Consider the following 24,772-nt stretch of genomic DNA (forward strand, 5'->3'; position numbering starts at 1 on the left):
AAGCATTAATAATCCAGTACAGCAGCAGCACATTCTACACCACCTCTTAAAGAAGGCACATCTATTTCTATTATCCTCTATGTTAGCCATTTTACTACTTTAGTTTAGCCTCTACTACTCCACTTCTGTTGGAACTTTTTCAATTCTTCAGCAAATTCTTCAGCTTTCAGTTTTTCCAAATGATCTTTTCGTTCACTTAATCCAAGTGAATCCTTCCTTTATTCAGTTTGGATACTTGTCATTCTTCACTTCAATTTCTTCAACATCAAATTGTATTAGATCTCCAACATCAAAATCCTCAGTACTTGACTCTTCTCCAATGTCAGTCAAGAGTACTTTCAGAATTTCACCAGTATCTTCCTCAACCACTTCTCTCAAGATCTCTTCCGGATTATCTCGAGTCACTGTTTCTTCTTTTCCTCCTTCAGACAGTGCCACATACGACCATTCCGGTGATCTGTACTTTTGGTTGGGTCTTCTTACTCTTTTTATTTCCACTGGTTCGTTTGACTCCTTTGATTCTTCTCCTTCAGCTTTTGAACTTTGACTCGAAACTTCATTCACTTGTGCAGCTTTCGATGTACTTGCTCTTATTATTTTGTATCTCAGCCTCTTAACTCTGTTGTTAGGCCAACGATCTCCTTTTATCACCTTTTTTGGCTTTATTTCTTTATTGCTTCTTTCTCCAATCCAAGTTCTCTTTCTCAGAACTCGACCCTCTGTTTGTTCATTCTCATCATCCAATTCTGTCTCAAGTGCCTTCTGTTTTCGTTTTATAGCAGTTTTCTTTTTCTCCACAGATTTCTTCACCACTATTTGAGACTTCCCTACTCCTGTCCCTCCTCGGGTCTCCGACACGCAATCTTCTTGCTGTCTACTTGTCCCTTCACCTGGCTCATCAAGAATGTTCCCTACACCTCCTCGGGGGTCTTCCGCAATCTGTCCCTCTCTATCTTCTTCTGACCCTACTTCTTCAAGTATAATCTAAAGTGGTTCTTCAATCTCCTCCTCTTCTGATTCAGGAGTAGTCTCTGTGTGATTTCTCTTTTCTTTTCTTTTTCCTTCACTGCTGTTTGAAACTTCAGGCTCTCTTACAGAATTTGATCTTTTCTCTGATACTCGCAGTGGTTCATTCGAAGCTTTTCCTACTTCTTTCCCCACTGATTCTGTATCTTCATCATCACTGGAATCTGACTCTTCAAAATACTCTTTACCAGTCCCTTCTTTTGGGTTTGGAACTCTCAGAGTATGACTTGCATGTACCCAGTGCTTCACTCCAGCACACTTTACTGCAGTCGTCGTAGTCAGAATAACTTGTCTCGGCCTTCCCCACCTTGGAATCAAGCAATTTCTTCTTCTGTGAACTTTTATCCTCACCCAGTCTCCTGGACTCAGATCATGGGCTTGCTTCTTCTCAAGTGTGGTAGCTTCTTCTCCAACCTGGTGAAACACAGAATGAACTGCGTCAGCCAGACCTTTACAGTAATCCAAAATCATGTCATCAGTTATTGTCACCAACTTATTGACAGGCACGAATGCATGGCGCATTGCACGTCCCATTATTATTTCATGCGGACTCAAACCAGTAGTTCTATCTGGAGTAGATCTCATAGTCATCAGAACTAGAGGTAAAACATCTGGCCATTTCATGCCAGTGGCTAAGCACATTTTTCCAATCCTATTCTTGATTGTGCCATTAATCTGCTCAACCACACCAGAAGCCTCTGGTCGGTATGCAGAATGTAGCTTCTGCTGTATTTTCAATGCTTCACAAATCAAACTCATAAGCTCATTTTGAAAGTCTCCACCTCTATCAGACTCAACTGTTACTGGAAACCCGTACCTAGGAATCAATTCCCTTAACAGTAACTTTGCCACTGTTAATCCATCATTTCTTCTAGTCGGGTAAGCTTCCACCCACCTTGAAAACAAACAGACTACCACTAAAACATACCTCAGTCTGTTTACTTGGGGCATCTCAATGAAATCAATCTGCATTCTTGTAAAAGGACCTCCTTCTCTGCCTATTGTCCCCAGACTCACCACTGTCTTTTTCCCAGTGTTAAATTGCTGACAAACTAAACACCTCTGACAGATGCTTTCTGCAATTGTCCTGAACTTTGCATTGTACCAGGTCTGCTTGAACGACCTAACCATCGCGTCCCTCCCCAAATGTCCCTGGCCATGATACATCCTTGCCATTGACGACAAGATGGAGTTGGTATAAGTAACAAGGGAACCCGATAAAAGTAACTAAGGACCACGGGTACAAGCTTATTTTGTTAACAATAGTCCCTAGCTTATTTGAAGTTAGGAAGTAAAAATTCAACATAGACTTCGATGAGACCTATGTGATTTCCTCCTGTGTCCAGCCGGACAGAGGAGCATTTAATCTTGAATATTTGAGAAAATATAAGCAAAATATGGAAAGGCTGATGAAACAAGGGCACAGTCCTGTACCAAGTTTCCAAAAGAAAGAGGAAGGAGAAAGGCCAAGAAGTTAGAGGCAATTATAAATTGATAACAGGCAAACACATCTTGGAGCAGCAATGGGGGCTTACATTACAATGAGTGACTTTCAGATAAGCTCTACCCAATAGTATCCACAGTACATTTAAACAATTGCCATAATGTGGAACTATTCAAATAAGTCGACATAACGTTTCGATCCCAAGCTCCTATTATACAGGGATCATCATCAGGACTGAAGAATATGTCAACAGAGTAATGCCTGGTAGAATTAAAACGCCTATGAATAATATATCATGGGGAAAAAAGGAAAAAATACAAAAGGAAAAATTACACAAAGTCAGCATTTGCGTACTCAGAAAGACAACAGGTGAACTGTCATTTTGTGCTCAGGGGTGGAGCCGCATGTGGTAATGGTGATGGGAAAGCTTAAGTGAAGAAGAAACTTTTTGGCGACACCTTCGTATTTAAGAATCGATATGCGACATGCTGACACGTGAGGAGTATTTCTTGTGAGTTGATGATGCATGCGAATATACTGTTCGGCGACAAATCCGTATCAGGAATCGATGTTTAATAAGGTGACAAGTGCCAAGTATAGCTTGTGACTTGATGATGCATGCGAAACAACGACGGTTGGTGTGCCGCGCTTCTCATGCATGAGGACCGTGTAACGGGCAAGGGTGACCGTGCATAAGACCAGGATGAGCTGAAGTGGTAGTTACCTCAGTGGGAGAGGGGAGGGGAAGAAAAATGGTGAAACAGATCTCAGGGAAGTATTTCCTTCCTACTCCAGGTGGATACGGATTGGTATGGGCAGTGGAGTTGCAGTATCTAAAAACACACAAGGGTTATAGAGGAAATAGTTGGAGTGGCCTCAAGGGGTTAGCACAATGAGCCTGCTTACCGTTACAAGTAGATTGCCCGCTATTGGAGTCAGGGGAACGCGTCTGAGTCTTGGGTGACAGCTGGTTGTGCTGTCTGGGTGAAATTGCCGCTGATGGCGGGAAATAACAGGGAAAAGGTGTAAATTGTACAAACCAGCAAGTGAGAGCTAACAGGGCACTAAATTGTCTCTATATCTGATAAGACAGACTGCTTACCGGTGTAACATGGGGAGAAAACACGCTTTGGAATCAGGAGGCGTGTCAAGGTCTGGAAGCCGAAATTCAGCTAATTAAGAATAGGATTGCTAGGGGCAGGAGAGAAGAGACAGTAGGTTACCATGGGGGCAATGCTGACTAGTCAGGCAGTGCTTAATCTAATCTTTCCGTGTTGGAAATTGGCTTACCCTAATCAGGACAATCACCACAAGATGGAGTTGGGCATTACTGGTCTGCCATCTCTGTAGACCCAAACATGGTCTGTTTCTCTTGGAGCACATCCTGCCTTAATCCAATCTTTTTTCTCTTCCTCTCCTGCCTCATCTTGCAACTGTTTCACTTCATCCCAGGTTTCTAAGACATTAGTAAACATCACAGAGAGTAAAGACATTTCCCCTTCTCTGTCCCTGTTGATGGACTGATTTGTTTTGGCACAGTATTGCGCAACATCGTTTGCATAACGGTTTCCGACCGTTATAAAATCCTCCCCTAGTCCATGGGCAGCACATTTTACAACTGCTAACTCCTTAGGCAGCTGTATCGCCTCAAGCAATTTACCAATCATTTCAGCATTCTTTATTGGAGTTCCACTCGATGTCAAGAAACCTCTTTGTAGCCAAAGTTGGCCAAAATCATGCACCACTCCAAATCCATACTGACTATCAGTCATTACAGTTGTCCTCAAATCTTTCCCAATTTCGCAAGCTTTTGTCAATGCCACCAATTCAGCAACTTGCGCAGATTTCACTCCTTTCAATGGTGATGCTTCCATGACCTCTGAAACTTTGCATACCGCATATGCTGCACATAGCACACCATCATCATTTCTCAGGCATGATCCATCCACAAACAACACATGATCACTCTCATTCAAGGGTAGATCCCTTATGTCTGGTCTCGGTTTTGTACAGTACTCAAGCACATCCAAACAATCATGATCATCTTCCATTTTCACACCCACATTCTCAATATCTGGCAAAAGTGTCGCTGGATTCACATTTACACATCTCTCGAGAGTCACATTTGATGCTCCCAGAATCACTTTTTCATATTTAGTCAACCGACTATGTGACATGTACTGAGTTCTGCTTCTTGTCAATAGAATTGCCACATTGTGAGGTACGAATACCCTTACAGGATATCCCATTATGATTCCCTCACTTTGTTCCAGACTCCTGCATGTTGCAGCCACAGATTTCAGACAACCTGGTAAACCCACAGCTACAGGGTCAAGTGTCGATGAGAAGTACGCAATAGGCCTTCTCAGTAATCCATGCTTCTGAATTAACACTGAAAGTGCACATCCATTTCTTTCACTGCAGTACAGCTCAAATTCCTTTTCATAGTCAGGCATACCCAAAGCTGGAGCCTCACACATTTTATTCTTGAGCTCTTCAAATGCTGCCATTTGTTCTGCATCTAGATCCAATGGATCTGTCATTTCACTTTTTGTCAGTTTAATCAGTGGCTTTGCTATCAAGGAAAAATTAATTATCCACTGACGACAATAACCCACCATACCCAGGAACATTCTCACTTCTCTCTGGGTTTTTGGAGCTTTCATTTCTCTGATTATTCTGATCCTGTCATTAGTCACTTTTCTCAGACCCTTTTCAATATTGTGTCCAAGATAATGCACCTCTTTCTTGCAAAATTGCAATTTGGCTGGAGATACCTTTAACCCTCCATCTGCCAGATGATTCAGTAAAGCTATGGTATCTACTTCACAAGCTTCACGTGTCTTTGATGCCACCAGTAGGTCATCAATATACTGCACTAGCACTGAACTCTCGGGCATGATCAAACTTTCCAACGATTTCTTCAATAACTGATTGAATATCGAAGGACTCTCCGTATACCCCTGTGGGATACGACACCATGCTAAGATACGCTGGCCAAACCTAAATGCAAAAATCGGCTGGCTATCATGATGCAATGGAATTGAAAAGAACGCATGACACAAATCAATCACTGTATACCACTCAGCATCATGTGGAATCTGATACAGGATCACTGATGGATTTGGCACAATAGGACAACATGCCACCACAATTTGATTAACTTTTCTCAAGTCCTGTACGATCCTAAATTTCCCATTGGGCTTTTTTAGTCCCATTATCGGTGAATTACACGGACTACTCAGTAGTTCTCTCAGGACTCCTTGCTGAATCATTTTCTCAATTATAGGAGTTATCCCTTCAATTATTTCTGGTGTCATTTTGTATTGAGGAATGTTAGGATATGTGATTCCCTCTTTCACTGCAATTTTCACTGGATCTACATTATTCATCAATCCCACATCCTCTCCAGTAAAATCCCAAACTGTCCTTTTCACTGTGTCCCTCAGCTCTCGAGGCAAATCCTCCGGATTAAACACAGCAAATGCACCAATTAACTCACTTTCTCTATTCTCTAGAGTCACTCGGTACAAAACATCTTCATCTGGTGTCTCAAAGGCTATTCCATCCGGTGTACAAAAAATTGTGCAGTTCATCTTGCACAACAAGTCCCTACCCAATAGGTTCACTGGACTCGTGTCACAGACAATGAATCTGTGCATGTCTGAAAATTTCCCTATCTGTACTCTTACAGGTTCAGTAAGACGTGTTCTGATTTGCGTATTGGCTACACCAACTACTTGGATTGCTTCATCCGAGAGAGGAAGATTTCTAACATCTGTTGACCTGACAGTTGATCTTGTCGCACCTGTGTCTACCAAAAAAGTAACACTCTCCTCATTTATTTTCCCATCCACAAATGGTCCTGCCTGGTCTATTTCTAGAGTTGCACCAAGTATGCACTCTTCTTCCTCTCCTCGGCACCGTCAATAATCACCCTCAGATTCACTCCCTGCACTCTTTAACAAGTACTGTTGTACCTTGTTAGAACGTCTTGGTTTGTTTACCTGCTCATCATTGTAGAATCCTGAATCCTGATTATACTTTTGTAACCCTCTATTCTGCGGCAAGGGCGGTTTTGGCTCTTGACTCTGCTGTCTCACAACTTTCTGTTGTTGCTGCTGTTGATTATTTCCTTCGTTCTGCACCTGTTGATTTAAGGATTTATTCTCATTACTCACTAATGGTGGATTAGGACACTCCGATCTCCAATGCCCCAATTGGCCACAGTTGTGACAAGGAAACTTTTTCTTCGCTTCCTCAAGACTTCCTTTTCCTTTCCCTGCATATCTAGGTCTATTCCCTGCATTATTTCCTGGATTATTCGCTTGTTCCACTAACTGTGCTTCCTGTCTTTCCGCAACTTTCACTTGTGCTCACATTGCTTTCTCTTTCAGCTTTCTTTGTTTTGCTTCAATTTCATCACTGAAGTATTTTGCATGTCTCAGGATCTCATCTACTTTCTTACTCTGCCAATCCACTGTGTGCTCACGAATTCTCTCACCAATTTAAGGTCTAAGGCCATATACAAATCTGTATACAAAATGACTCAAATCTTTGTCACCCAGGTGTTCATCTCCACTGAATTGTTTAAATGCCAGTATCAGCCTTTCATAAAAAGCATGAACTGATTCTTTCGCTTCCTGTTGTGTTCGATCTATCTTTACCCAGTCTGTCTCTTTTGCAGGTACTTTACTCTTCAGATATACCATCACCTGATCATACTTTCTCATTACCTCTGGATCTGGTGCCCCTGTTCTTGGGTCTCTTGGATATTCCTCAGTAGGCCAACTCACAACTATTTTACACTCAGTCCACAAGTCTGCTGGAACAATTATATCAAACAGACAATTCAGGTCAACCCACAGCACTTTTGACAATTTCACAAACCTATCTACCTGCCTATACCACTCGACGGGCTTTTCTCTCAATCGAGGGAAATCATTCGTGAATGATAAAATATCCTGTCTGGTCCATGGAACATGTACATATCCTCCTCCAGGTATTTCTCTCATAGGATAATTATCCACTGGTTTCTCCTTTTCTCTCACTGGAAATGCTGAATAAGTTGTTCTATCTTCAGCCTCATCTCTTTTCTTGTACCACCTATCCTTCCACTTTTCTACATCACCCCATCTTCGCAATAATGCTACCATTTCCTTAATCTGTCCTGTTCTACCAGTAGCATTCAAATTTTCAATATCCTTCTCTGTAAAATCCATCCTGTAAGTTCTTTGTAAAGCTTTCACTTTATCAATGTCAACTCCCTGTTCATTCGCTATTGCTCTTAGCCTGTCATGTGTATTTCTTGCTCTCCAGGTAACACTCTTGCACATAAACATTAGTTCACCATCATGATGACTCTTCAGAATCTCTGTTGGAACTGTTCCTGTAACAAGCTCTTCTAGTTCTACACGTAACCTAGCTACATCAATTACTTGTGAATCTTTATCCTTTTTCTGTAGAACCTTCATCCAATCATTCAAATCATCAACTGTTATTTCAGCAGTTTTTCTCACTGGAACCACTCTCTTTTGCGGTTCTAAAATTGGCATCCCTGAACAACTAGCTTCACTAGCATCCAATATTTCACTACATGTGTCATGTCTTGATTGTCTCAGGTCATTTCTTTCTGCTCTTTTGCCTGAATCTCCTGAAGGACCAACTGAATTTGTCAGATTATTCCCAACATATGGAATCACCAGTCCATTCTCACCTGTCCTCTGTTTGTCAAACACAGGCATAACCGGACCTATTGTTACAGGCACCGTAACAGCTTCTAGATTCTTCGTTAATTCCCTAATCTTCTCTGTCAACTCTGTTGTAGTTCTGGCTAATTGTCTGGCATTCTCATCAAGGTAATGATCACTTCTTACCTCAGGTGTCTCATTTTCCGTCTCACTAACACAAACTGTATCTCTTATCGGAGAAACAACTGGTGTACTTTTATCCGGTTCTGGTCTATATGGAGGTGGTCTCTTGTAAATCATGTCATTCAAGACCTCATCCTCATACTCATTAACTCCATATTTCCTCATTTCTGACTCAGGAACCCTTTCTGCTCCTCCTTCAACTGTTCTCATCGGATATAATCCCTCTGACATACTAACATCTCGCCACCTTTTCATTCGATCATGATAAGTCTCACGATCATGTCTCCTCCCAAACATATCCCTATAGTACCCTCCAGATCTCTGTTTTTCTCTCTCATGTACTTCCTCTTCCCATTCCACTAAAGCCTCGAACGGTGTAGGTCTCGGTTTCGGGTCAAGACATAGCATCTTTTCCCGTAAATTTCTCAACACGGCCAGATTAAATGAACCATGTTCTGGAAATGCTAGAACACCATCTTCTTTAGTATACCTAACCCAATTCTCCAACCATATACAGGTATGAAACCCATGTCTTGCAGCCATGAAGGATGCAGGTGTTTTCGGTGGAGGTAACAACTCACCCTCTCTTGTTTTAACATCTTTATCCTTGCTAAACCACTTTTTAATTTTACCAAAAAATGTCTTCTTCTTTTTCTCTTCTTGGTAATACATTTTAGCGTTTACCAAAACTAACTCTCTACTCTTTCCATATTATAAATATACAATACGAGTTTTTCAACCAATTGCAGCGCGACTCACACTAACGCACCAATCCTGGAACGTCTACGTCACTAAATAGCCCTTCCAATCCTTGCGCGGCTCACACTAACGCACCAATCCTAGCGCGAGCACTATTCTGATCTACCATCCAATCAGAGCGCGGTCTTTCTGACGTCAACAGTCGCTGCAGTCGCTTGTCTCCTGTCTTCTGTCACTCGTCTACCCCTCCTTTACAAAATCTTTTCAGTAGACTTCGTGTCAAAATTTCTACAAAATCTATTAGTTACAACATAAAAACATCTCCATTGTCTGCTTCGCTAACCACAGAATAGTAAAAGAGAGTCTATTTCATAAGAGACCTTTCATTGACACAGTAGCACTTCCTCTACTCTGCCCTACTAACATACATTCATTAACTGTTTCCTCTAGGACTTGTCCAAAGAGTCTTACAATCAATTAAATGTACAAACATTCACGCACATTCATACAAGGAAATATAGTACATACGCACAGAATCCTGCTTCCCGAGAACAGCGCACAATCTGTCCCACTACAGAATTATAACATACATCAACTAAGCAAGCTTTCTTTGCCTAGTTCTTCAAACAAGCTCAGAGAATACCTATTACTCCTCCCGCGATAAGCTTTAACGGAAATCCTTACGGATCCCTGGGACTTTAGACCAGAGTTTCACAGATAACCTTCACTATCATACACACTCCTTATATACCAGAAATATCTAATAGTAACATACGACGATGTCACTGATTCCGAACCCAGACAATGCGACGCGCAACTTCAATTGTCACTCGTTATTCCTCACAATTCCGTCTTTCCCGAGAGCAGCATATACTTCCCTCTGCCCTACTACGGAACTGCTACAGCTTCCAAGTTCCAGAAGCACTACATATAACTCAACATTACGACTCCAACATATAGTATTAGTACATATACCAACATGAACCAATAATCAATAATCAATAAAAGCAATCTTATCAGATCAAGACAATCATCAATAACCATCAAACTCTGCTACCAGGAAATTGATAGAGATCAGGGTGTGTATAATATTCCCACTACCACGGACAGAGTAATCTCACAGTTACACGCACATGCATACATCATACGCTAGGGCCCATTTCACTACACTAACATACGTTAAAATACTCTACCAGCAATAAACCTGTGGGAGGGAAAACTCCTAATCACCCTGCATCTATATCGAGGTCGATAAGACCTGTTTTTTGTGACTGTCCTTAAACATAATCTATACAACATATACAACAATAATCAAAAATGTAAACCCAATAATTGACAAGAAAGAATATCCAACACCATGTTTAAAATTATATTGCTTTATCTAAAATTTGTCAAAGAAAAATCAATCAGAGTAAATCATTTCTCATAGTTACCTATTCTAGCTAAATGTCAGAACGTGTCAGGACAAGTCTCTCGGTAAAAGTCTCTCAAGACGAAGTCCCTTCAGCATCAATCCTCAGCAACACAGATTCGGTACGCGGCAAAGGCAAAATGGCAAGTGGCAAAAACCCTCTCTAGGCTAACATTTCTTATAGTTTCTAAACAATGGAAAGATACATTGGAAACATAGAAAAAACTATAATGTCCGCCGGACCTGCTGAGCAGAGCGAGAAGGAAAGGATGTAACATCGCTACATTTGAGAATCTCCGCTCAGGATAAATTCACATAATAAAGACTACGGAACAGGAACCAAGAAAATAAAACATGTATCATATTAGTTCTACTTCTCCTCGGCAATCGAGCCACAGTTCAGAGTTTTTCTCTAAGGCTCCTTTGTTTCCCAAGGCTGCCAAGGACATTTTCATTTCACTTGGAGATCTCCCAAAACTGCTGCTGTCCTCATGGAAAGTTTTTCAAACAAGCAAGCAAGGACCATGGTCAGTTAGCTTCAGGACCATTTCCAGCAGGGGTCTCCCTCGTCACAGTTTTCATATTATAAATCACAGCCAGGCTCACAAATCGGCCATCTTTTCTAGGCCACCATAGGCCTCAATAGACCATCTTAATTAAAAGAGACAAAAACAACGTTACCACAGCATAGTGATTAAACAGTGTTAACCCCACTAATACCCTTATGTGTATGCATCTATCTAGCACTTGCAACATGAAAAGCATTAATTCGGAAAGCATTTTGTGCTCAAAAATAAACAGCACATAGCAACGTTTAAACATGAAAACACACACGTTATTTTTTAAACAGCACATTTATGCACACCCACGTGTAACTCTCTCTTGTTAGGACAAACGGATTGATTAATATAAACACACTTGCACAAGACAAATAATTAATTATTAATTATTAATAAATTAGTACAACGAATAGACATGCCAGAGCTTCAAAAGCCACTGAATTTTCAAACTGAAAACTCTGCTCCAGCACTTCCCCTGGTACCTTCAGCCAATCCTGGCTTTTCAGCCAACAGCATGTTGAATGCTAGGATTTTGTATCCCGAATTTACTATGTCACAAAACGCAACTACAGGAATGTCCCATAATGCCCCGTAACGTGATGTCCTGTTGGCTAATAAACTAGAAGTGGGTGAGGTGTCACACTGACTGCTATGGACAGGGGGTAGCTTCAGGGGGGTGTTTAGCGTGTTACACCCCCTAATAAATGTATTCTCTGATGAATAATTGGGTACAGGTGCTTTCAGTCGGGTATGGTGAAGTGCCTGTCGGATTTCACCTGGGATTTTTGCATGCACACAGACAAAAACACAGACACACTCTCTACTCTCTGTTTTGAAAGTCCTCAAAATCTTGGTTATTTGAAAGAAACATTGTGTATCTCTCACTTAGTCCTCCGACCAATCTGCATTGCTCTCCCTTTCCACTGCCTCTTGAACCCATCTCAAGTGCCCTGCTTGTCGTGTAATATATTTTTACATTATATGCCACCGTGATTGTTGTGAAATCTGAAACTCACACCCCACAATTATGGAGGGGTAGTCTGTCCATTACAGCTGGGGGGGGGGGGGTCGTTAGGGGGGTGCATGCATTTCACTTTCTGTTCTGGTTTATTGCAGTTGTGTGTGGTATTTTGTTGGCACCTTGAAACTAGACTGTTTGCAGAGGCTGTGGATTTAACACAGTACTCCAAATTCCAGTGCTGCTCCAATGTACATAGAGCAATCCTCCTTTTTTAGGTCGAGCTCGGGCAGCGCATGCGCTGCTCTGCGAGGCATGCTTTATTGAGGTAGGGAGTTGAAGCTCCGCCCACATTTGTCATTGGCTTATGTCATTGTTCATTGTAATCTGTTGCTGTTCACTGGTCAAAAGGCTTATTAGTCCCTCCTTGGTGCCGCCTTGCCTCATTTTGTAACCTCCCATGGCGACACCCCCCTGTTATGATGTTCGGTAGGCATTAATTACAGCCTCCGGGCACTATTTTCTCTTGTAGCTACTTCCTGCCTGCTATTCCAGACAGGACACACTCTCTCCTAACGTTTTTTTAAATATTTATAGCATGCATTTGCAATGCAATAGGTCTCCCATTGCAAGAGTTTAAGCTATTGGCATTGTAAATGACAATGACTTTTATTTATCTGTTTTAAAAACAAACATTAATTAAAGGCATTGTCATTCACAATGCAAATATCTCAAACTCTCATATATGCAAGACCTATTGCATTGCAAATGCTTGTTAAGGTCTGGAGCGAAAGACGGGGTGGGCTGTATTACCTTCCCTCAGAGGAATGGATGGAGGGTGGTCTTCTGGGTCACCCTTTTGAATTTACCACCTCTTTCTCTGCGGCTCACCTCTGACCTATGTTGCTTCCATAAAGATCCCTGTTTCCTGCAGTGCTGACTTAGGGCTTAATTTAGAGTTCTTCGGACAGGGACCAAGATCATCTGCGGCGAACCACAAGGATCCTCTCTCAGCCCGACACTGTTCAATATCTACATGGTTCCACTCGCCCACGTCGCCCGACAGCACAACCTCAACATCATCTCCTACACTGACGACACCCAGCTGATCATCTCCCTCACCGAAAACCCTCTCACCGCCAAAGGCAACCTCCACAGGGGAATGAAGGCCGTCGCCGAATGGATGAAGGAGAGCAGGCTGAAGCTGAATTCTGACAAGACGGAGGTCCTCATCCTCGGCTCCACCCCCTCAGCCTGGGATGACTCCTGGTGGCCTACCTCACTGGCAGCAGCCCCAGCACCCACGACCACGCTCACAACCTGGGGGTCATCCTCGACTCCACCCTCTCCATGACCAAGCAGGTCAACGCCGTCTCCGCATCCGGCTTCAACACCCTCCGAATGCTCCGCAGGTTCTTCAAGTGGATCACGTCCGAAACGAGAAAAACCGTCACCCAGGCCCTCGTCACCAGCTGGCTGGACTACAGAAACACCCTCTACGCAGGAACAACGACCAAACTCCTAAGACGGCTGAAACGCATACAGAACGCCGTGGCACGACTGGTCCTCGACATCCCCGATGCAGCCACATCACCCCCCACCTGAGAGACCTACACTGGCTCCCCGTCAACAAGAGGATAACCTTCAAACTACTCATCCACGCACACAAAGCCCTACACAATGCCGGACCAGCATACCTCAACGGACGACTCAGCTTCTACACACCCACCCACAGCCTCCGCTCAGCCAGCCTCGCCCTCGCCACGGTCCCACGCATCCGGAAAACGACCGCCGGCGGCGGATCCTTCTCCCACCTCGCCGTCAAGACCTGGAACACCCTCCCCACCAACCTACGACAGACCCAAGACCTGCTGGCCGTCAGAAGACTACTCAAGACCTGGCTTTAAATCAGTAGCAGCTCCCCCCCAAGCGCCTTGAGACGGGTATGTAGTGCGCTTTACAAATACCTTGAGTGATTGATTGATTGATTGACTTGTCAATACGTGACAGATACCCCGTCCGTCATATAACAATTGCAATAAAGTTTAATGCACATGTAATTCGGTAGCTGGTCATAAAACTCTAAGCGGGGCCCTCAATTTCTTATGCTTGTATTTCCGGACATTCCTTCGGTGCCACCTTCTGAGTGCATCATATAATCATATATCATATCTCATATCGTATCATGGTGTGTTGTATGTCATGTCATATCACATCATATATCATATCAATCACATATCACATCAATCGTATCATATAATATATCCCATATCCTGTTGTGTCATGTCATGTCATATCATATCATATCAATCATGTCATATCATATCATATCATATCATATCATGTGATGTCATGTCACCTCACATCATAGCAGATTTCGAGGTTTGACAGCAGCCAGTTGGCACCTTTGCATAATGGAGATGTCTTTAAGCTGGAGAGACCAATGAATAAGCAGCGAGTAGACTATATAACCTTTACAAGATGATATCTGTAATCCATAAGTATATGTCCATCTGTAAATATACGTCTGTGTTGGTGTCGTCAGTGCCGAGCCCCTACAATGTAATTAGCTTCTTTGGTCATCTGAAGAAAATAAAATAAAACCTACCTGCTTCTGTCGGAATCAGGAAGGGCCCAGAGAGAAGGCCAAACATGAAATATGTACCTTCATCTATTCTGCTGGGAGTGACTTCAAGGGGAATACACACGAAGCAAAATGAAGAATAGAAAGGACAATCTAAAATAAACCCTGATAATTCCATTAAAGTAGATATCAGTGTATTGTTAGTTGTCTGGTTTTTCATTTCGTGCCAGTGAAAATAACATGAGTCAAAATAGGTCCTGGAAACCTCCCCTGTTAATTTGATTGTGTCCCATCCCATCTCCCCATGTTCCTTATCCCTGATAAGTAGATTTTCATCCTCTTAAACCTACTTGGACTCTTCTATGTTGGACCTTTTTCTTCATCTCTGACTTATGGCCTCTGGAGTCTCCACTGATAAATTCCTGTTCTTGCACCTTGCTGAGCATGTGATGTCATGCTTGAGGGTCAAAGGGCGTCATTATTAGAGGCTTCAGTAAAAATGCTCCTCGGAAGAGGCGGCCATCTTGTCATTACCCAGTGTCCCATGTCAATGACAAGATGGCCACCTCCTGCAAGGCAGCTCCTTCTTTATACCCTTTTCTAAATAATAAACTGCCCATGGTTAATTTGTAAAAAACATAAACCTGGGGCTCTCCCCAGGAGGCTGCTTGCACCAGCCCATTTCTTCAGTTAGCGTCGCCTAAAACAGTACCAACTACTAACTGTGAAAGGGAGGAGAGGCCAGAGCTGTCGACCTCGGAGCTGGGGAACCAGGTTGGAGTCTGGGCATCGGCTCAACATCCTGTGATTCTGGGCAAATCACTTAGTCTCCCCCTGCCTACCATAAATGAATATGTCCTTAATGAAAAACGCTGGTGTTGATGATTAAGTGATGGTGCTGAGCACCGGAAACCACCGGCTCAAATGAAGCACTTTGAGTTAATGATCAACCCCATCACTTAGAGGTGAAGGCCTCTGTGACCCTCTGATCTCCCCCCGAGCTGCAGAGGCTACTTGGAGAATCTCCAATGAAAGGTCTTGATTGAAGGTGCCAAGCCTTGTTCCAAGGTTGGCTCCTTTGCCACCGTGTGACCCTCAGCGATTTGAAAAGTAAGGAGCTGCACTGGAGATGTAACTGGTGGCATCTCCCAGCTTCTACCTCTTCACTCTCATCGTAAATGCCAACCGAAGGGCAATCAATGCTTGGTACAAGAACGTGCTCGACAAAACGAACCCGCCTGGAAATGAATCTACTGCTACAGGTGACCTGCACGTGGGAGGATTTGAGCAAACATCAAACACGCTGGAGGACCCTGGGGCCAGGAGTGGGATGATTCTCATGTGCATTTTTTTAGGTGGAGGGAAGGTTTTTAATGAGTTGAACTAGGCATTTGTTTGCTTATTTCCATTTTTGGAGTAATTTAAGTCAGACCCTTGGGTTAGTTGATAGCCACCTGGATAGTGAACCAGATATCTCCCTTTTTACCGCTCAGCAGTTGTTGTGCAGTTTACCTTTACATGAAGCATTTCATGTTTTGGCATTTACATTTAACTGATGGCTTCATTCCTCCTTGTCTCATTCGTTTCCTCAATTCCTAGGCAGGGTTCAGAGTGAATACCAAAGGGATGGTGAGGGGGAGAAGTGCAACACTTGTCATGCGGGGGCATTTACCTAAAGTTATCAAGGGGTGGTCAGGAGACCCACAATTAGCCCGATTGTGGGGTTTCCTCTTACAGGCATCGACCTTTCACTGAGAGACCCTGGGGAGAAAAGAGATCACGCGAGAGAAACTCCTCTAGCTCCTCCCCTCCTCCCCCCAGGAGCTAAGAGTCGAGGTGGATTTTATGAGCAGCAGTGTCTCCTGGGACAAGATTTATGTTGACTCACTCTGAAGGCCAGATTTACTGAAGCTTTGTGACCAGCGCAGTGCGATACAAAGTGGTGAAAAGCGACAACAGCAGTTGCGGCTGGCATCTATGGGGAGTGGTGAGGTGGGCAAATGGGTGCTGGGTAAAAATAAAAATGAAAATCACTTTTACCTTGAACACAGCCTCCTCCTCGCTGCACATCCTCCTCCTGCTGCTGAAGTCCGACGAGAGCCCCAGCCAACTGTCATAACCAATCCTGGAGCTGCTCTCATGCTGTTACCAGCATGAGAGAAGCGCCAGGATTGGAAGGAGCGGCCTCTCTCGGTGCTTCCCAGGACACTGGATCCCTGCACGTGCTCTAACCCAGCTGTTTTAAGACAGCTGGATTAGAGCTTTCAAAGTGCGCATGTCTGGCTGGCCGTCGCAAGACGGCTGGCAAAGGGACATCATGTACACTTTAAAAAGTGCCCAGGCCGCCCAGCCTCCTCCCTGCTGCTGACTCAGACATCCCTGCCTGTCCTGAACCCCGGCTCGGAACGAGGGGATGAAAAATAAATTGGTAATAAATTAACTTTATTACCATTTTATATTTCATCTCTGGGGCTTTTGGGGGCAATTTAGGTGGCGGGGCAATGCTCCTACTCTCTCACGGAGGAGCCGTCCCTGGACTGCAGGGATTTACTTTCGAGTGCAAAACGAGTTTTGTGCTGGAATTGTGCCCTTTTCACAGCACTAAATCCATGTTGCGCCCTTTTGCATCCTGAGGGCGTTTCTGATGGTATGTCACCTCAAACACGCAAAGGTTTTTACGCAAAGCTTGATCTACTAAGGTAGCCTGACCAGACCTTGTGTCAAAAACTAGTGGAAATGGGTGCAAATGAGAAAGAATGTATTGAATTCCCTCCTAAACCAGAGCAACTGCCTGTGTGCTGCAGTGCTCAGCCCACATCTAATGCATCCGACACTTCTGCAGTTGTCTGTTTAGGAATTTGTGTTGGAAAGTTATGTTATTGGCCTGTACAAATCCTGCCTTGGGCAGCACACAATCACCTTTGTGCCAGGGTGAAAGTGTGTTTGGTGCTTTGTGTACTGGTGCAGGGGATCTCAGCAGCAGGCCCACATAGGTATATATGGTTAGGGCCGGCTTTAGGGTGGTGCGGCCGGTGCACATGCATCAGGCGCCAAGTTGGAAGGAGGTGCGTTTTGAAATATTTTATGGTTTCAAATAAACCTCTTGCAGGGTTCCTGGTGTGTCCAGCACCTGCCAGATAACAATAAACATCAAGATAACACTGGTGATTATTGTACCTGCTGGAGAGTGAGAGTGTTTTGTCTAGTGCCAGTTTGGACTCATCATAAAGTAGCACGGAGGGTTAATATGCCTGCTGCAAAGAACACACCATGCAGATCCAAAAATGGTATTTTATGTAGATAAATGTGTATTATTGCTTTAGTCACAGAGATCCTTTTGTTATTTGCACTTCATAAATTATAATCCTAATATAGCACAGTGAGCTATGAACTGTAATCAGAGAGCAGCATGCAAACTGAAAGGTATAAGTTAGAACGCTAAGTTTTCTCCAAGCCTTTCATTATGTTACTAAAAAGGGTTAATTTGGGTAGAAATACGTTCTTATTAGTAAAACTAACCCTAACCACAGTGTTACGTTTATGCAGGTGTGGCTCCTCCTCGGGAGCGCAGGAGCGTCATCCCGCCTGCTGCGAGTGCAGCTGGCAAACACAAATAAATAAAATGTCAATGCCATTTTATTTATTTGCCACCGTACCGGCAAGCGCAGTGTACAGCGTGAGAGTGAGGCTGAATCCTGCACATGCAGAATGGCAGCACTGGCCTGGAGTGCGCATGTAGGTTTGGCCGCCGTCTTGCAATGGCCAGTCCGACATGCGCACTGTAGACCCAGCAATCCAAAGGCCTTGAAACAACCTGGGGATTGCTGACAAATGCCCCATGCCTCACAATGAGCGATGGGTGAGCCTGCTCCCACCAATACTGGACAAGCTTTCACAGCATGAGAGCAGCTCCAGGACCGGTTGGAGATGCGTTCCACAAGAAGGAAGGAAGTCCTTCCTTTTCCTGCTCATGGGAAGCTATGAGAAGTGCCGCAGCAGTTGTGCTCCCGAATTTATGGTGAATCACACACCTTCGCGCCCCACCTTGTTTAATTTACAGTGGTCACCACTGCGTTTATACTTCTCCGGACCAAGCTCTAGTATGGTTGTCATGTGACTCCTACACCACGCAGTCCTCTTTGTCTTATGTAACATATCATGCACACTGAGTTACACATGTATGATTTATTTTTTCTGTACAATATGCGTGATGTAAAGTCAGGGGCATAACTTGATCCATGAAATTGGGTTGGCGGGGGGCTGAAAGCGACAAATTTCCCAACAATCACGCTGGCATTTCTTGCTAAAATAGATTATATGAGAAGAAGGGCATGATGGGGGGTATGGGTAGTGGAAAGGAGAGCAGTTCGGGTTGTTAGGGTTAATTAAAAAGATATCTTAGAACGCAGCGGAGCAGGCAAAAATGCTGCGCTGCGTGACAGTGAAGGTGCAGGAGAGCACCATATCGACAGAGATACGGTACTCTGCTCCCCTCTCCCAGGCGCCGACATAGGATTTTGCTGCTGTGCACCATGCACACACGTTTGCGCCATAGCGCATGGGTCTGGGCATGAGTCTAGCATAGGTTTTGTACTCTAAGGGTTCCCTTCCAGTACAAATTACCATGTCTATACAAGTTTTAAACCTTTTCCTTCTTTGTCGGTGTGCTGTACAGTGCAGCACACATGCAAAGTCCGAAAAGAAAGGAGAAATTAAAACATTTCTCATTGTAACTACTTTCAAAAGGCGTTAATTTTTTACATAAAACCCTATCCCCATTTTTTAGTAGATAGGATTTTGCGTGAAAAAGCATGGCTGGTTGCAATGGGAATGCCCATGTAACGCCCCCTTGATGCTAAGTAACAGAAAGCAGCACTTCTTGCTACTTTGTGGTACTTTCAGACAATTTTCACCACAAAACAAGTTTTGTGCTGGAAAGTAAATAATAAAAAAAAGCATTTTGTGATGGTTTGCGTCACAGCGCAAAATGTTGGTAAATCTGCCTCAACATGTCATAAAACAACCAACTGTTTTGAGAACTTCAAAACAGAGAGTGTGTACGTGTATGTTTTTGTCTGAGGGTGCATGCAAAAATCTTAGGTAAAATCCGACAACCACTTCACCATATCCGACAAAAGGCACCTGTACCAAACTATTTACCAGATAATCCATTTATTTGCGGATGTAACACCCCAAACACGCCTCCTCCCCTCCAACCCCCCCCAAGCTGTGATTCCATACATTGGTATGATTAGCGCTATTAAACAAAATAAATAGGGCATGGGAGGCACCCAAAAAGATTGTCTCACTGGGCATCACCAGTATACGGCAGTATAAAGTTTAAGGGGCCCCCAGCAATGTACACAGAGGGGCCCCTGCTCCGGATTGGATCCGGAGCGCTCAGAACCGAGCACTGTGCTGAGGGGGGCCCGGGGGGCCTCGGTGACCTGTGTTACGCCCCTGCGGCTGTGCTCTGTTGTAGTGTCCGTGCATGGACACGTTCTAGTGTTCTAACTTCCAGTGATACACTATACACCCACCCACCACCATCGCAGCAACCTTGGGTGTCTTGTTGGGCTGTGATGGGTGAAATCTGGGCCCAAGTTTCCAGGAAGGCCCATGTTTGAACCTTCAATGCTGAGCTCTGCAAAGTGGCATCTGCAGCTTCGCATCCCAGACGTGCTGCTCGCTTCATTCTCCCAAGAGTTCGTCTTATTGTTTTTAGGACCTTTTCACAGTCAGGTTAAAAGAATTGACCATCTCCCATTTCAACGAATTCTGCACTCTTTCACTTTACATTTGCTTGTGCTTGTCTGTACCTGTGTACATCCTTTCAGTGAGTCACTCTCAGATGGTTTTATTTAATCTTTCGTTTTGAAGATCTCTTATCTTTGAATATTAGTAAGACATCACCAGTGGTGTAACACAAAATGATGCCCCCCTCATAATATGACGAGCGGCCCAAAATTTCCCATTTGTCTCAACTATTTATCGAGTTTGGGTTGAATGCTCCCCCCCCCCCCCCCGGAAGGGTTCGGGACCTGTGTTACACCCCCGGTAATGACCTACCCACATAAACACTTAATCCACATGAGCTAAGAAAGCCGCAAATTTGTGTTTTGCGAAACCAGAGATGGTTGGGACATAGTCAGCGTTCATTTTCGTATGTCTTAAGGAGAGCTGGTATGGCTCTTAGCGGGTGCATGGGGGGTGGCTTAACATAACAACTCCACAAGGGAGACAAAACAATGTTTCTTCTGTTGGGCCTGGCAATCTCCGCAGTGTCACACCCTAACTATTGCTTTAACCCCTCACATTTTCTAAAAAAAATGTTGGCTTTTAGGATTAACCCACACTCAAGTACTTGTGCCTTCTCCCTAAAACAATGTGAAATTTGCCTGCACCTGATTGGTACATTGAATTTACTAATAAGTCCCTAGTATATGGTACTACTCTGTAAATTAAATGCTACTAGTGGGCAGCAGCACTCATTATGCCACCCACTAAAGAAGTCTTTTAAAGCATGTCTCAGGCCTGCAAATACAGCCTGTAGCGCAGTTTAAATCTTCAATTTTGTCCTGGCAAAATAAACATTTTGTCAGGCCCAAAACCTTTCTTTTTAATACTTATAAGTCGCCACTAAAGTTAGATCTAAAAGCTCCTAGTACAAGATGAATTATATTTAAAAGGAAAGATGTGGTTATGTTTCATCTGTTCTGGCAGTGAAAACTGATAAAGTAGATTTTCACTGTTACAAGACCCATCTCTCCCACTAACTAACACTGGGTTACCTTATTACAATTCATAAGTGCTAACTTTGGATTGGGAGCAGGTAGAGATATGCCGTTTAGACTTAAATGGATTGCTATTTAATGTCAAAATCGAAATTTAAATTCCATTTTTGAGAATGCCATTTTTAGAAAAACTGCATTTTCCTTCCTAAAAGTTTCTAAGGCCTTCTCGGAGTTTCCAGCTGCCTGGGCCTGTAAATGGCTCCCCCATTAAGAATAAGACTGGGGGGAATTCGCAGAGTTCCGCTATGCGGAACTCCGCGAAATGACAAAAAAACTCAGGCGCGCTATGCTAAGTTCCACAAGCATCAGAGTGTGTTAGTGTCATGCCGTTCGCAGTGATTTTCAGTGCTGGGTGTTTGTCCTGCGCTGGAAAATCATCGCATACGGCACCATGCGCAGCGCAAGAAGGCACTGCTTTCTTTCTGCTACTCTGCAGCTTTCTCAAGGTGAACAGAAGGTTTCTCAACGCAAGCAGTCGCGAACATACGCAACCACTCTAATTGAGTAATCTTACTTGTTTGCATTGAGAAATCTCGCCGGGAGGTTGATTTCCCTCGCTCGCGCTCGCCAATTAGACAATGACAAGCGCAAGCAAGAAAAAATCTCGCCAGGAGGTGTACTTTCCTCGATTGCGCTTGCCTACTTGACGTTGACAAGCACGAGCGAGGAAAAAAACTCTGCGAGCTACGTGGAACGTGGAGTGCAGAAAACTCGGCAAGCTATGTGAGAAGGGTTTACTGCCCAGGCTTAAATAAGAATGCATATTAGGCCCTGGGAGTGGACAATAACCGACAGGATGTGGGCCAGATGGGCCATTTTACCAGGATGGCTCGGGGCAGAGCCGTGCCCTGCCCCAATTACATTTCAAAGGGCTCTGCCTCTTGCACACAGAAAGGAATCTGAGACTAGGCCTGCTCTGTCTTTTGTCACCTCAGACTCCTTGGAGCCCTGAAAGGAAATTGGAAGAACATTCCAGAACCAACTTTTGAGGTAGCATAGGCAATCCCCCACTTTAAAGGCTGGAACCAGATACACATATTGGATCCTCAGGAACACATCTTCAGTACATTCTTGGACATGTGGACACTACAGAAGAAGGACCACCTTGTTCCCCAGAGGACTAACCTGTGGCTTGAAACCTGACTTGTGCCCCAGAGGACTGACCTCCTGCTACTATGGAACTGCCAGGCTATTTGAGGCCTGTCTTGTTCCCACAGAGGACTGCCCTGGTGTTTGGAGCCTACACTGCTCCCTGAGAAGGAAGACTCAACCTGCTCCCTTCATCCCAGGAGAACCTCGGCGACTCCATGGGTCAGTTGACTGACCTGTTCTGAGCTTCAGGGACACAACACACTCCAGAGGCCTACCTGTAACTGCCCAGCTGATCTGCTGCAATTGGACCTGCCAAAGCCCTGCTGGCCTCGGCTAGAGTGAGTCCCTGACACCCACGAGAGAGATGCCTCCCCAGGCCCTGTAACCCATGGCTGGCATCAGGATGCACTCCTCCACAAGAGAAAGAGAAATCCTGAAGTTTGGAGCTCTTTGCGAGCATGAAAGGACCCTTTCTCACCAAGGTTCTCCTGCCTGCGATGACCTCCAACTCTAAGCTCTGGTGGAGCGACACTTCCCGCTACAACCACGACGGCAATGTGAGATCTGCACTTCGCACAACGGCAAAGACAGCCCATGGCAACCACCAACATGAAGCTTGTACAATGGCATCCACAACATCTGACTATCTCTTTGCACTACCGCATGACAACCCGCGCCGGCCAACCTGCTATTCTACTATAGCGACGACCATCTGTGAAACTCTTTCTGCTACTTAAGGCCTCCTCCACCGCAAACTGAACTCTTCACTCAGGAGATTGAGATGGTAACTTTTTCAGAGGGACTAACATGGTCCCTTTATCCACTCCCCGTTCCATTGTGGTCGGCCTAAACTTGTGACATTCCCCCGGTCTAGGTTGACCAAATGAATGTGATTGACACTTTGTGCTTTTAGTCGCTATACTTACCTAAAATTTTACAATTGCATGTCTCCAGTTCTACTGATTGAATTTTGTCATTTTGTCATTTTGGTATCATTGTATTTATTAAACTTTTTTTTATTTTATTTTTTTATTATTTATTTATGCATTTTCAAGAACCGAAAAGGCAGACACAAGTACAGGCAATGCATCATGACGAGTGTACAGGTTTAGGCAAATACAATTAAATAAAAAGGCAGGCATTGGGACTAGATGAACCCAGTGAGCTACAGACCAATGCAAGACATCAGAGGCAATACAATGATGATAACTTTAGATAACATACACCAACAGTGTCCAGCCCTCTAAGTGGTTCCATGAGAGGGAGAAAACGGAGGTTTGTAAGCATATTTATGCATAAAAAGGTTCAGGCAGGCACCACATTATCAGTCTGTGTGTTGTCGGACCCGTCAAGAGGATGAAAGAGGAAGTATGCCGTAAGGGGCCCCCTGTTATCCCGAGGACGGGAGGTTAGGGGAAGCAGTTCAGTAAAGGCGTACATTTGGCCCTGCCAAAACACCATGTCTTAGATCCAATCCTTAAATTTAGGTGCCCTGCCCCACCCCCATCTGCAAGCTATATGCCATTTAGCTAGAATGAGACTGAAGGAGACAAATTTCAGATGCGCTACCGCAAGTGCCTTGGTGAATCCTAGGAGGGCGAAAACAGGGGTGCGCTGAAGGCGCAGCAATGTCATTTGTTCTAGGGCTATGAGTATCTGGAGCCAATACTCCTGTACAGCACCGCAGTCCCAGGCCAAGTGTAGGAAGTCAGCCTCTGCAACACCGCAACGGTCGCATCTATCATTGTCGCGCAATTTAAAGTGGTGGAGCTTGGCTGGTGTATAGTACGTGCGATGAAGAAATTTGGTAATGTAGAATGCGGAGACGGCTACTGGACTTGCTTTGTTCCGTCTGTTTGCAGCATTAGCTCCATTGCTCGTCCGTGAGAACTAGTCCCAATTCTACGGACCATTTGTCCCTAGCAGTGTTCTGTGTGAGGCTCTGGGTGGTGTAAAGAGTATGGTATAGTGAAGAAACCAAGTGTGACGTTGCATCACTAATTCATATTAGACGCAAAGAGGTAACCTCCGGAGGCTCCTGAGGGTAGGTAGGGGTATGCTCCTTGAGTCCCTGGCGCAAGCGGACATATAAATGTATTTATTAAACTTTACAGTATTTTCCTAAATTGGTTTGGAAGTTTTCTTGTGTTGTGCGTTCTCTATATTACTGTTTGTGTGCTGCATAGATACTTTACACATTGCTTCTAAGTAATGCCTAACTGCTTTTGTGCCAAAGTACCAGAGGGTTAAGCATAGGTTAATTTAATGACTTCTTTGGTTTACCCTGACAAGGACTGTGGCTGCTGCCATAGTGGGGCTTCCAGTCCCCGT

The 24,772-nt window shown here is 44.1% G+C and overlaps 1 protein-coding gene across 1 annotated transcript in view; it reads left to right on the top strand.

The window, feature by feature from the left end:
• Positions 1 to 24,772, top strand: part of LOC146812798 (solute carrier family 2, facilitated glucose transporter member 1-like) — a 64,638-nt gene that overhangs the window by 8,844 nt on the left and 31,022 nt on the right. The window lies entirely within an intron of this gene.

This window comes from Triturus cristatus, chromosome 7 (assembly GCF_964204655.1).
Source record: "Triturus cristatus chromosome 7, aTriCri1.1, whole genome shotgun sequence".
Lineage (NCBI taxonomy): Eukaryota > Metazoa > Chordata > Amphibia > Caudata > Salamandridae > Triturus > Triturus cristatus.